General features: G+C 35.3%; 1 long non-coding RNA gene across 1 annotated transcript in view; it reads left to right on the forward strand.

The window, feature by feature from the left end:
- The first annotated feature begins 209 nt into the window (after positions 1–209).
- Positions 210–14,993, forward strand: part of LOC117183103 — a 52,320-nt gene continuing 37,536 nt past the window's right edge. Inside the window, exon 1 of the long non-coding RNA XR_004468346.1 lies at positions 210–358. This is a non-coding gene — a long non-coding RNA (uncharacterized LOC117183103). The remainder of the gene's footprint in view (positions 359–14,993) is intronic.

A 14,993-nucleotide genomic window follows, 5' to 3' on the forward strand; every position in this document is an offset into this window, starting at 1 on the left:
ATCTGTGACCTCCCTCTTGAGGTACAGGATCACAGTACGTAAAAAGAAGTGAGAATTGTCCTTTGCTAATTGGCGAAATACATTTGAATTCTTCGCCAGTGAAAGAACTCTCATCTTCAAATTGATTTTGATTATTCGCCAGATGCCTTAGTTCTACCTTACACTTAAACTACCCTATACTCTGTAGACAACCTTTCTACATTTTGGCTAGCATTGCATACTAAGCAAGATGCACTTGCCGTTTGAGTAAACACATCTAAACGCATTGTACTTGGATCACCTTCTACAGCACGTACTTCATCTGATATGGATCTTTTACAATTATTACATAATCTGGATTCATTATTCAAGTCAAGAGGTAGGTAATAGAAAGCATCCCTTCGTGTAATTGCAAGTTGCCGTGTATTTTCATCTTTCATGCCATTTATTCGTTGCATTCACCGAGGATTATATCCTACGTTGCATACATGGCAGGCGATCTGTCTTCGAAACGCCATCGTTTGTTATTTATATAAAATGCAAAATAGAGATAAGTATTTACTTGCAAAAGAAGCGATCATTTGCACAAAAAATATTAGTTTACTGAATGAATACTAAATTTCATAGGTAAAACAACTACATTTTTTTAAGCTGTTAACTTCAAGAGGATAATCTAGTTTTTTGAAAATCTTTATACCACTTATCTGTTTAAAAAGTGCAATGGCGTATTCATGCATCATACAGTAGTGTTCATGTATGCTTCATTTGATAAAGTAGGCTGTGATTTCAATTTTACATTTAAAAATATACCGGCAGCCAACTTCACAGGCAAGGCACACATGAACACTACTGTACATCTCTCTTTATAGCCTAAAGTTTTACATGAAATAGGTTGTCTTCTTTATTTAACATTTGGAGATAAACAGTTCTGTCTATTATGCATTGAATAAGTAATAAACGATGCCGAATCGAGGACAGATCAAATGTTATGCATCTGGCGTAGAACAGCTTATAAAACTGCCTTTAATCACCGTTCACTGATAAAAACAGGTACTGGAGCCAACTACTTGAATTAGTCAAATATGCTACTAGTACTCCATTGCTTAGCGCAATCAATTTTTTTTGGTCAACATGCATTATGCATTATGCATTATGCATTATGTCACATGCATTATGTATATCTTCCTTATGCTTGATGTATGTACTTAAACGGTTTACTATCATCCTTTGATCCTCTGTAGCGTCAAAACGGCGCATAGTGCTTTTCATTTAAGAGCGGAAGCTTAGGCGCCACCATGACAGTTAGCGGACATTTAAAAGTTCAGGACATATTTTTGGTAAAATACACACTATCGTATCCAATTTTAGTGTAATGGTAAATAAAAAGATGTGCCAGGTGCTTAATTATTGCATAAAAAGGAGGAAAGAAATATCGTTTGTTAGTTATAAAGGTGGTTAAAATGCAGATAACAATGTACCAAATGGAAAAAGCAGCAACTTATTGACCGGTATGTGCAATGCAGGTTACGTTTACGTCGCGTATAATCGCAAGGTTTCAACAGTGAAACAATAGTGGTTTGCATAAAAGTGAAGTAATTGTAATGATTAAAAAGTATAAAAAGGTTGATAAAGCATTTTTAAAGAAATGCAGTTTATAATGAATTGATATCTATCATTATAAGTGGGTTGTCAGTTTTGAAATTCGCGTAGCTTGCAAATTACCGAAATAAATGCAAATGCGATTTTTTAATTTATAGAATTTTCTCTCTGAAAATTCGTACAATAAAAGAAATATAATTTGAAAATAGTGAAAAAGTTGTTTGTAATAAATACATGAAAATGAAAGAAATGAAAATATTTTTTTGTTTATGTTTTTATATAGCACGTTTAAAATCAGGGTGACCGCTTGACCGGGAAGGTAGGAATTTCCACACGAAATGCAATGAGCAAATATAAGTGTCGTTGTTTACATTCTTTATGCTTAAAAAATACTCGTCTCTGCGTGCACATAACCTCACTCACATATCACTTTTACTGAATTTCGCGCAATTTTTAATATGCCTTTTAAGTGAATCATCATGAATGTCACCCTTTCGAAACATCAAACAGGGTTTTGGAAATATAATAAGTACATTCCAAGTAAGACTTGCATCAACTGTCACTTTTACATTTTACGAAACAGCAATTCTTGTGCGCACCAACCGTTTTTCTTGTAATGGATTTTCTCCTGGTATATGAGACATATCTTTTGTGGGAAGTTTTTTAACTTCCAATTGTTCGAAATAGTTTTTTCTTCGTCAATGTTTACTATTCCCACATACGATTCATTGAAAAATTGTCCTGAACTCCCAGGGAAGTGCTATATTTTTTCGCGCTTGCGGAATGTCGTCTTCTTAAATGAAAAGGTCTATAGGATTATATTTTGCCCTTAACATATTTTGTTCAGCATGAAAAGATGTGCGAAATGGCAAAGTTTGAGCCAATTTAACGGAGAGCCATTTTCAATGTATTTAATACAGGGTCCTTTGATTTAAAAAATTTTAATTATTCATTAAAAAATATTTTAATGATTAACTATAAAGAAAATCCTGGCATACATGTAGTCTACTGTTATTTACAGACTATTTATTTTCGGGCATTTTTTTGATTTTGTTGAACATTTTTTTCACATATTTGCATCACACCACTTTAGAATGTTAAAAATTTACTTATATATTTTACACATAAAAAGCTGATTTTTTTCTTTTAATTTACGTTTATAAAAACTCGATCACAGAAAGTGAAAAATGAATATATTACAATCTGTAGGTTATATAACACGTGGACTCCCTGCAGCCATTAGCATGTGCACTGAGTAAGTTGAATGTCACTGGAGCTTAATTCAGTGTAAATTTTATAATTCCTGTACAGAATAATCTATTGAAACCATTGTAAAAAGATAATTATAACTAAATAATCATTTAATTTATAAATAAATTGTTGCATCAATTATAATATATTCCAATATTATTTAATTTCAATTTCTTTGATTCTTCATTAACCAGGATTCTCCTATACAAATTTATCACTTCATACTTCTCATTCGAATCAATTAATTATTGAAAATTTTAATCTGCATATTCCACTCAGTTGAAACTCAACCTCCCTCACAGTAATTGGATATACCAGGATATCCCATTTGATCCCATTTATCTCCCAGGTTGTTCCAAGGATTTCCCAAGAATAACCCGCCGGATATCCCGCAAGGCGGAAATTTGGCTATCCCAGGGATAGCCCCCCTGGCGGACCGAATAGATCCTCTAAAAAGTATCCGTAAAGACTCCATTGGGTTCCTTTTTAAAAAACTCGAAAAAATAGCAAAATCAACTTTTAAATTGTTGAAATTCGGATTCTACGTTAAAATTCCCTATAGAAGGTCACAGAATAATCGCAATAGTTTTTTTGCGACAGTAAACGCTACACGTCAAACGCATAATCTGTAAGTGGCAGTCAACAGGCGTTATAGATCTTATACATATTTTTAACTTTTTGCCGCTGCAAAAAAAATATTGCGATTACTCCGTGAGTTTCCAATAGAAAATTTCACGTAGAATCTGAATTTCAACAGTTTAAATTTGATCTTCTTTTTCTTTAAAGGAACCAAATAAGGACCCAATGGGGTCTTTACGGGTACTTTGTAGAGGCTCCATTCGGTTCCTTTGGTCTGCCAGGGCCCAGGACATCCAGGGTACCCCTGGGATGTTTGCGGGACGTTCAAATGTCCCAAGTAGGATATAAATTAATTTTCTATATCCTACTTGGGATATTTGAATATCCTGTAAACGTCCCAGGACTACCCTGGATATCCTGGGGTTATCCCTGGGATATCCAAATTTCCGCCTCTTGGGATATCCGAAAGGTTATTCCTGGGATATCCTTGGGACAACCTGGGAGGTAAATGGGATCAAATGGGATATGCCGGTATATCCTATTGCTGTGAGGGCTGTGGTAACCTACAATTGACAGATTCACTCTTATTAAAAATTGCTATGTGCGCATCGTATTTTTAACATTAGGTGTGATCTTCTAAAAACTTCGTTTGATACTGAATCTCAACCCATTCATATGCACATTAATGAATCGTAGAATACTGATAGGAATTATTTCAGGTTTGTCAGTCTCATTCAACTCTATTCACTCAGCATTTTGACGAATGTGGAATGGCAGCTTTAAAGCACCACGCACAGGTGACCGCTCAAAAATGTGGCCAACCGATTACATTTTCATTCTTTTAATCTGCAAATGACAGATACGCAATTAAAACCGATTCGCTTGGCTGAAATGTCTAGTGAATTGACGCATTACGCAAAACGCAACTTATCTGCTATCCAAATCAAAAGTTTTACAACTTATTTTTACATTCTCATCTATAATGAGAAGGTATTAATTATATGCGAAAAATTACTTTTGCAGATTCCATCAAATGACAACGTTTTGAGGCCCCCTAAATCAGGAAAACAAGTTTTTACGTCGGTGTCTGTCTATCCGGCGTCGTCGTTGTTGTCGTTGTTGTTGTTGTCTGTGTACCGGATAACTTTCGAAAGAATAGTTGGATTGGATTGTGGTTTAGCGCACAGTTAGAGCAACTAAAAAGAAAGATATAGTTCGTTAACCAGTCATTTTTGATAAAAATTCAAAAAGTTAGGGCTTTTTCAAAATTTTTGGGACCACTTTTTTCGATTTTAAAATTCTATCGACAGCCATTTATATTACAAAAAAATATAAACAATTTGTCCCAATTATTATTATTTTTTTGATAAAATAAAATGACTAAAGTCAGAGGATTTTCGAAATCTAAAAAACCAAAAGAAAATAGACATTTGAAGCAAAAAAAGCGTCTTATGGGAAAAAATCACAAGAAGAAAAAATTTACTTTTTCGAAGCCCTACACGATTATTTATTACCTTTTTGAATTTTGTTTAAAAAAATTTGAAAATTCAAATTTTGATCGCACAAAAAATAGTGAATTTTTTTTTTTTTTCGTCTATAATGAGAAGGTATTAGTATTATTCGAAAAATCACTTTCTCGGACTTCAGCAAATGTCGACTTGTTGAGGTCCCCTGAGTCAGAAAAACAAGTTTTTACGTCGGTGTCTGGCTGTCTGTCCGACGTCATCGTTGCTGTTGTCGTTGTCACTGTTGTTTATGCCTGTATACCGGATAACATTCGAAAGACTAGTCGGATTTGATTGTGCTTTGACATAGAATTTGAGGGTGGCGTCCCATGATTGCAGAAGTGCGTTGTGTTTTGCGTAATGCGTTAAATCACTAGACATTTCAGACAATCACAGTGTTTCTCTGAATAACTAGGAGAATATAATTGGCTGACATGTCTAGTGAATTGACGCCTTACGCAAAACGCAACGCAATTCTGCAATCATGGGACGTCACCCTAAGAAACGAAAAAGAAAGATTAAGTTCTTTTACCAACCATTTTTGATAAAAATTCAAAAAGTAGAACAAAGCAAGGTAAGAAAAAAGATAGACCGACAAAAAGTGTGTGCCTGAAAAAGATCTACAACTTTATCATGAATTACTTTTTTTATAGGATTAGTTGTTTTTGTTTTATTGATAAAAAACAACATTTAAAATAAAGAACATTAAATTTCTGTACAAACGATGCAAGCTATGAGAATAAATAAGACAAAATTCATTTACCCAAAAAAATGTATAAATTTTTTACAAAAATTTTTTGTTAGGAATCGTATTTTTTCATTAATCGTAAAAAACAAGATTAAAAATAAAAATAAAATAACAACAAGGCGATGAGAATAAGTATGTTTCAATTTCCATGCCAATTATGAATTGCAATTATATAAATTTATTGAAATGATACATGTTTTAGCGCAGCTAAAAATAAAATTTGATGTAACATAAAAAACAAACATCAAAGTAATCATGATAAATACAATTGGTGCTTTATTTTTCAATATCTCAATAAGAAATCGTAGGCAGAGTTACTTAAAAAATGTATTATATTTGATATAAACGTGTGAAGCATCATGTAAAAAAGTTGAAATTTTGGACAAAATCGAGTGCGGAGCACGAAATACCTGATGAGAATGTGTTCGTTAAAGCCGAAAGATATGCAAAGACCAAGCGCGAAGTGCGAGAACCATCAGTCGATGATCCTAGATGCACCCAAACTCTCAAGCAAAGCTCTTTTAATAAAAGAGAATTGACACTCGCAAAATTATAGTGGTGAATGTTTTGAGTTTTAATTTTAAAAGTTTTACGCAAGAATGTGCGAGATAAATTCACAATTGAGCGCGAGATCAGTAAATCATCGAGCGCAAAGCGCGAGAACCAACAGTCGCGCGCCATAGGTGGGCTTATACTCGCAAATTTTAAAATATGTACGCTATTTTGTCATTGATTTTCCTTTAATCGATGCTAAAACTATTTAACTTTATTTTTCCTGTAAACAATGACGAAAATCTTAGTAAAACTACCGAAAAATATCACTTTTCTGATTTTCACAATGCATTTGGTAGCAGGTTGGCCTTAAAGGTAATCAGCGCCGTGATTTCGCCTAGTGCTCACTGGTGGTAGGTATCAGTTTAAACTAAGGGTGCTTTCATGCCTCTGCAAGCAGGCAGCCTTCATGCAGAATACGCTTCAGAGTGAAAGAGATGGACCATTCTCTATCTCTCTCACTCTTATGGGTTTTTAACATGCAGGCTGCCTGCTTGCAGAAGCTTGAAAGCACCCTAAGCCGCAATTGAATCAGAAGTGGAATCCCTTCTGTCTACCAGGTGAGTTGGGTTCTTCACTCCGTAAATTTGGCGGCAAAGATTTGAATTGACTATAGAGAAAATTAATCTTTGAATTAAACTTTTCATAATTGGATGACAGACTTTTTAGGAATTGTTATTACATTCGAATCAAAGCTTACATAATGGCGAAAATGGAATTAACTCCTCTAGAAATAATTGAAGTTGAAAGATTTTCCATCAACAACCCGGATTGACAAGTATCTGCAGTATTAAACATATAAGGCAGGTGGGAAGTTTGTATTCCACTTCATATCGCTATCGTAAAATTTATTGTCTTCTTCGATCCTGATTCTGAGACAAACCCGGATGATTTGGGACCCATTACCGAACTTCAAGTTCGTTTCTGCAAAGTTACATCAAACGAGGACGGATTCCATCTCAAATTATCAATGGGAAGTACTTGCAACAACGTAATATTTACCATCGACAAGGAGGACGCGTCACTCTTATAAACTCATTTATCTGGGATTATGGAACTTCAAGGATCAAATGCACACTAAAAGATTTTCCTGGAATTTCTGGAAGCAGAATAGTTGCAGAATTTTAACAACATGAAGTGTCAGTGAAGTGCAATCTATAGTGGCTGTGGTTAAAGGAATAATGAAGGAAAACAAATGCAAGTAATTTTGAAATTTTAAGAATAAATTTTGTTGCCTACTTCTCCAGTTGCAGAAACAGTAAGTGTCTGTTATGACCGTCAAGTCAGTGTGCATAAGTGAAAAGCTTTATATGCGTTATTATTATTGATAAAAAGTATATACTATAATAAAATCCTTTCAATTAGTTTTAAGATTTATTTTGACCTCTTTTGAGAGATTAAATTTAGGGTTAGGATAAAAAGAAAATGTTCGCATTAAAACTCAGGATAAGAACTCATTATCCATATTGCTTATAATAATCTGAATATATTTTAACTCTCTTTTCTTTCCTTAATTATGGAATTACATATTTAATTTGCTAATAAAATTTGCTTGAAACAAGCTAAATGAAAATAAAATAAGTACTCTTTGAGGCTTGGTCAAGCATAATGCGATCGAATTTTCGAAACAGTTCCAAGATCAATACATTCAAAGAATATGCAGCATCATGTGATTCCGTCCTAATATGCATCCTTCTATAATTCTGCTTTTTCTCTAGCTGGAACTAACAACCCTGAAAAAAATTCAGGGCGGCATCCCATGATTGCAGAATTGCGCTGCGTTTTGCGTAATGCGTCAATTCACTAGACATTTCAACCAATAATATTCTCCTAGTTATTCAGAGAAACACTGCGATTGGCTGAAATTTCTAGTTATATGACACATTACACAAAACGCAATGCAATTCTGCCATCATGGGACAGCACCCCCGAAGATTATTCGTGATCTAATTCCAAATTTTGATAGGAAAAACATGTCCATAAAATTGTTTATTGAGCACTGCCGGGCTGCTATTTCAATAGTGGAGCATCAGGAATTACCTTATTAGACAATGTTATTCAGAACTAACATTACCGGCGAAGCACGCGGACATATTCAAGACAGGGTGGGAATGAATTTTGAAGACATCCTCATGGGGTATTTACACGCCTGTTTACTGGTCGCCAGCCAGCCGAAAAGTCATAACAGTGAAAGAGACAGAGAGCGGGAAATTAAAAAAAAAGTACCCTCTATCTCTTTCACTCTTATTATTTTTCTGCTGGCTGACGGGCAGTCAACAGGCGTGTAAATAAATCATCAGGACCTTGGAACAAATACATTCTCCACAGGGGGATGCAAATCAATTCATTCACGAATTGACTAATATAGAAAGAAAAACTGACGAAACAGTCCCTGAATATGGGGCGAGGCCCTATTGCAAATACCTATATAGGTTACTAATAGGATTCTATATAAGGATCCTATAAGTGACCTATATAGGGTCACCTATATAGGTTAGTATAGGAGCCACCTATAGGAAATGAAACAGCTTCCTGCATAGGATACTATATATAATCCTATTAGTGACCTATATAGGACAGATGATGAACCGGTAGTGTTGCGCAGTAGTTTTCTATAGCAGATACAGCTGCGCAGTAGTTATTTTTGACTATGCGATTGCCTAGTGTTAGAAACCTGCATAGATTCTTATGTGGATTCTAACGCAGGAAGAATGAACCCATACCCTTACCATAAAATCATTTAGCATTCTATAAAGGATCCTATGCATGAAGCTGTTTTATTTCCTATAGGTGGCACCTATACTGACCTATATAGGTCACTTATAGGATCCTTATATAGAATCCTATTAGTGACCTTTACAGGCACCTATATAGGTATTTGCAGTAGAGGGGTAAAGCAAATACTTAATCGATTAATCACTCATGTTTTGAAAACCACGCCTGGAGATAGGGGAATCGGTATCTGTGAGACACATAGGAGAAATGCTGTCAGTAATTTTGTAAGGTGATTAAATAAAGATATCTTTTTACAAATAAGGGATAAAAATGTAACAAGTCTGGATCAGGCCATAGCATTGGCAAGCCAAGCGGATCTGCAAATGTAATTTTGGTATAGGGCACATAATCAGGAGAATTTTTGTACAACATCGAATTTATTTTCTGAAAAGAATTTTCAGAAAGGCGATTCACGCAAAAGAACTACACATTTACGCGCTGAGGAGGATTTTCAACGTAAAGTCAATAAGGACTTGACAGGTGTTCAGTGTTTTAGGTGCAAAGAGTTCGGGCATTTTTGACGTGATTGTACAAAAAAAAATTAAGTTTGATAGGTCAAGGCAAGAGAGAGAGAAAATGTTTTGTGATTATTTTGCAAAGTGGGGGAATATTTTTAAATACTGTAAATTGAAAAAGCGTCATGATCAAAAGCGTTTAGGTGAATCGGTTGCTAATAAAAATTCTGGCCCGAGAATTGATGCTACAGAAAATGGAACTCCTGAGACAAGTCACAGGGTAGTCCTATGACTTAGGTCTCCCAAAATCGTAATTTGTTTTGCTGAAATCAATTTAACAAATAAGAAATTTCTTAAATTAGAAACAACCTTTTTAATAGATACAGGTTCAAGCATGAATCTTATTAAAGAAAAGGTTCTTGATCCAAAAGTATCAATCAATAGAGGGAAAATATTCAACCTGGTCCGGATAGGATCCAACATGATTCCGACAAAGGGGGAATGAGTGATAACTGAGAGTTAGAAGTCCTTTTCAGGTGATAAAAAATGACTTTTCAATTAAATTTCAGTAATCGAGACAAATCTATACGATGGGTATGTGAGGCGCATCCAATGTGGGCCTAGAATTTTCGCAGGAGAATCTTTGGTTAAGAATAAAAATGGGATGTTTACAATTGTAATGATAAGTTCGACTTCTCGTGAGGTCACCTTAGCAATTCCCTCATTTGAGTTAGAATAATGTGAGATGATACCAACAAAAGATTCATGCATGAAAATGTCTAGGAATGTAAAGGGGATATCTGCCGCACGATATGTCGAATTAATGAAAATGGTAAAATTGAAGGAACTAAATAAAACAGAAAAAAGTCTTATGTCTATTTTCTGTAGTATTCTGAGCTTTTTTCTACCGGAAGATAATTTGGTGGCCACTTCAGTAGCTACTCACAAAATCATAACTAATAATTCAAGTCCGATTTTTACTGAACAGTACAGATACCCGAAGGTTCATCAAGAAGAAATACAGAACCAAACTAAACAATTATTAGAGTCTGGGATAATTAGGCCATCAACATTCCCTTATAATTCTCCACTTTGGATAGTCCTAAACAAACCGGAGTAGGTGAGTAGAGTGTAGGACGCTTACCCACTACACAATATTAAAGACATATTAGATCAGCTGTGAGGTGCACAGTACTTTCCAGGTCCTAGATTTGGCCTCGTGATTTGGCTTCGTGATTTACGCGCAGTCATTGGTTGAACATGACAGGAAATTACGATTGCTTTTAAATAAACTTCAAGGGGCTAGTTTAACTCTTTAACCCGAAAAATGCCACTAAGAAATGGAAATAACTTTTTTGGGCCATGTAATTACTCCAAATGGAAAAACCTGATCCTCGGAAAATATTAGCTGTAAAAGAATGTCCAATTCCAAGAAATAAAAAAAATATACAACAATTTCTGGACTTGGTGGGACATTACAGAATATTTATTCCCAGTTTGGCAAAAACAGCTAAAGTGAAATTTCAATTAAATCAATTAGGGAATATCGCTTTTTAAATCTTATGTAATAGAATTTGTTTCGAACCTCTTTTACAATATCTCGATTTCACCAAACTCTTTGTCTTTAGTACTTAGATGCCGAAATCTTTAGATGCCGAATTAAACTACTCGGTGATGGAGAAGGAATTATTAGCCGCTGTTTTCTGCGTTAGACATTTTAGGCCGTATCTGTATGGTCGAATGTTTACCTTGGTAACCGATCATAGGCCGTTAGCATGGTTGGACAATATAAGAGATCCAGTTTCCAGATTGGCCCGTTGGAGAATCAAATTGAGCGAATATATTTATAAGATTATTTATAGACTAGGCCGAATAAATCATGTTGCTGATGCTCTTTTAAGAAATCCAGTACTGGATAATGGGGTCCCATTGTCCATGGGTGGTTGCAATGGTTAATCCCCTCCGATAATTGCAGATCATGAGGTTGTCCCTTGTGCTATAATCTATGGATAGAATGGGACTAGAAATTATGAAATTTTCAGCATTATTAAATTTAATAATGACATTGAAAAATTATTTGATAAGCTCCAGTATGGTGTGGAAATGTTAAGCTGTGGGGTTGAGCAGTCCTCAGTTCAAGATTTCGATCTTTCTCTGATGACCGGGTTTACGGAACAATGTAGTCTGGGATCCAGTGCAGTGAGCAGGGGTTTGAATGAAGTGTTCAACATAATATCTCCTGACCTTGGATCTGCTAACGGGGGTTGCATCCGTGCAAGTGTAGGTGATGTGCATGTTAACATCACTCTGCCTACCGGTGATGTAAGTGGTCTAGATGAGTTGACCATCACTGTACCCATTCCTTTACTGGAAGACTGTATCGGGCGTGTAGCAAAGAGGGATTATAAAATCAATAACCCAAATTCTCTGCATCTTGCCGTGGGCATCGACCAAGGGCTTGATGTAACTGGCGAGTGTGAGGTTGGCCACCTTAAGTCCTTTCTAACCAGCAGCGATTTTCGCGATACTGGCAAAAAAAATTGATTGAGCCGCTGCTTGAACGAACTGGGTGCTCAGGAACCTGAACAAGAGTTTGATCAAGATAAAATTTATGAAGATACAATTTTTCAATCTCTTGGGCTTGAGAGTAAAAAGACTGAAACATATCTTGGGTGGAATTAAATTAAATAAAATATTTAATATTCCAGGAATTTGTATCCTTATAGTAAGGACAAGGTTTCTATGGGTAAGGGCCATATCGCTCATTTTGTTTCTGCTGATGGTGTCTTGAATTTACGAGTAAACAAAGAATTGGAAGAGAAATTATTTTCATTAGCTGATTTTAAGAACGAAAAGCCCACTCCAGAGGTGGAAGATGCATTTTTAGCTTAGTGATCAAAAATAAACATGATGAAATTGTATTCGTAAATTTCAATTCCTACGGTAATTAAAGCCTTAAAAACGCCATGAAAACTTTAAATGTAAAAACTATCAAGATTTTCAAAGTTGGAAAAGGGTTGGATTTTATAGACTGGCCTTCTGTTGAAAAGGTAATTGTTCAGATATTTTAAAATTCCGGATTGTGGGCAATCATTTGTTCACGCCAAATCATAAAACCTTTATTATTCAATCGTGACGAAATCATAAAAGAATACCATGAATCAGTGGCCGATGGTCATATGGGGTACTCGAAACATATTGGGTAATTAGGATAGGGTGACCATCCGTCCCGGTTTTCCTGGAAGTGCTACTAGTGTTGTACTGTCCGTCCTGGTGTCGCGATCAGTGTTGTAAATGTCCCGGTTTTTGCCGATTGGCCAGTGTCGCGTTCCGAGAACAATCTTTTTCTCTTTTCAAAGTACAGTGTGAGTTCGAAGCATTTCAAATAAGCGCGCGTATAACGGACAATGACTTGTGTCTCCCTTGCATACGCAACGCATGCGCAGTTGAAAAAGTCGTGGTCTGTCAGTAACACTGCGTTGGAAAAAGAGGTTCGTTCGATTTTCGACTATCGGAGTTCCACTGCTGCTGGACTTCGGCAATTTCAAGTGTATGTTGTTATAATATATGTCAGTCGTACAGATATATTTGGCAACTAAAAAAGCTATTGTCATTGCTTGTCCATTGTCGGTTGTCTTCTCTGAATTTCATAATATTGCAAGGTAAATATATATCTATACAATTCAAAATCATTAATAATTCAATCAATTTCTCACAAAACTTGCATGTCACTCTTTACTCTTTAGGTTACCTAGTTTTTTAAACTGCACAACAGCACGTGAGAAGAATGCCGAAACGTCAGTGTAAATTCTCGGATGAGCTGCAAAAAAAATTCCAGGTTTCGCCAAAGTTACGGGAGTTAAGAGTGAGGGTATAAAACACTTAGCTAAGTGTGAAGTTTGCAATCGGGATATTTCGGTGGAAAAGCTTTACAGGAACACTTAGACAGTCGAGTACACAAAGAAAAAATACAAGTTGCTTCTACCTCAAATTCATTGGATGGTTTCGTCATAAAAAAGACTCAGCTCTTTACATAAGAGTTTCATTAGCTGAGGCAGTTTTGGCATTCCACACGGTGAAACACCATATGTCCTATCGTTCAATGTATTGCACACCGCAACTATTTCGTTTTTTATTTGATGATTCTGAAACTGTAAATAAAATTGAATTCGCTTGCACGAAAACCGAGGCTATCATTAACGACATTTCATCTCCGCACTCTATTCATATGATTTTACAAGAAATGCAATCTATGCCTATTTTAGGATTGGGAACAGACGCCAGCAATCACAAAAACATTCAAATATTTCCTATTGTTATTCAATATTTTGATGCGAAAAAAGAAATTTTAGATAATTCAGTCCATCATGGAATTGATCAGTTTGGAATTTTTAATGTCGATTCTGTCATTTTGAAAAATTTCCATTATTTCTCGATTTACACTGTAAGACATGAAAGTTTAAAAGAATTTTGTGATTTTGCTGAGACAGTCTTTCAAAGGCTTCTGAGCCATTCAAAAACTCAATTGCTCAGCTTGTTACCCCCTGTGGAGCGAATTTTGAGCATGTTTGAAGGTTTGAAATCGTACTTTTTGTCAGTCAAACAACCTCCAAAAATAATTTTGAATTTTTTGAATATGGCATCGGAGAATGCTTTTTTTGGTCCGTGCACTCATTTATGTCAATATTTCATTGAGACGTGCTTCAGCTCGAAAGAGAGGATATTTGTATCGCAGAAATGGTTGGAATTGTAAAAAAATCCTTCAAATTCTTCGTTCACGCGCTGAAGAAAATTTCGTTCCTCATAGCGTCAGAAACATTTTGAAAAAGCCTTGTAATGAAGGAAAAAGTAACGTTTGTGACGATTTTTTATCAAGCGTAAAGATTATTAAACATTCTACGATTGAATATTTAGAAGAGTGGTCCGAACAGTACGCCGAATTGAAAGCATTTCAATGGATTGACTTCAAACTGGGTATTGAGCTAGATCACGATGACGTACAAAAATGCGCTGAGTTTCTTTTTGACAAAAAAATTGTAATCGACGATTTAAAACTTTTTGATCAAACTGTAAATCTGAAAAACTTCTTGGCTGAGAAAAAAATGAAGATGAAGACTTTTTCAAACAGTCTGCTAGCTCTAAACTGTGTTGTTTTTTTGCGGCTACTGTGAGTTTAAAATCTTATTCAGAATTGCCGCGAATAGCTCAATTTTTTTTTTAATTCCTGCTCACAACGCTAACTGTGAAAGAGTTTTTCCTTTAATGACCACCTAGTGGACAAAAGATACGAACAGGTTTACTCCAAACAATATGCGCTATGTTTTAAATGTTGTTTTCAATTTATCCGATTTCGATTGTGTTTCTTTCAAGCATTATTTATGTACACCTGAGAGCTTAGAACTGCTGCGCAAAGTCGGTAAAACAGATAAGTACGACTGGAAGCAATAAAAAGTAATCCCCTCAGATATAATACACTTGTGCCAACGCTTTTTCCAATCATCGAAGCACTTCTGATAATCATTTTGTGGTATAGCCTTGAGTTCTTTCAGC

This window comes from Belonocnema kinseyi, chromosome 2 (genome assembly GCF_010883055.1).
Source record: "Belonocnema kinseyi isolate 2016_QV_RU_SX_M_011 chromosome 2, B_treatae_v1, whole genome shotgun sequence".
Taxonomy (NCBI): Eukaryota; Metazoa; Arthropoda; class Insecta; order Hymenoptera; family Cynipidae; genus Belonocnema; species Belonocnema kinseyi.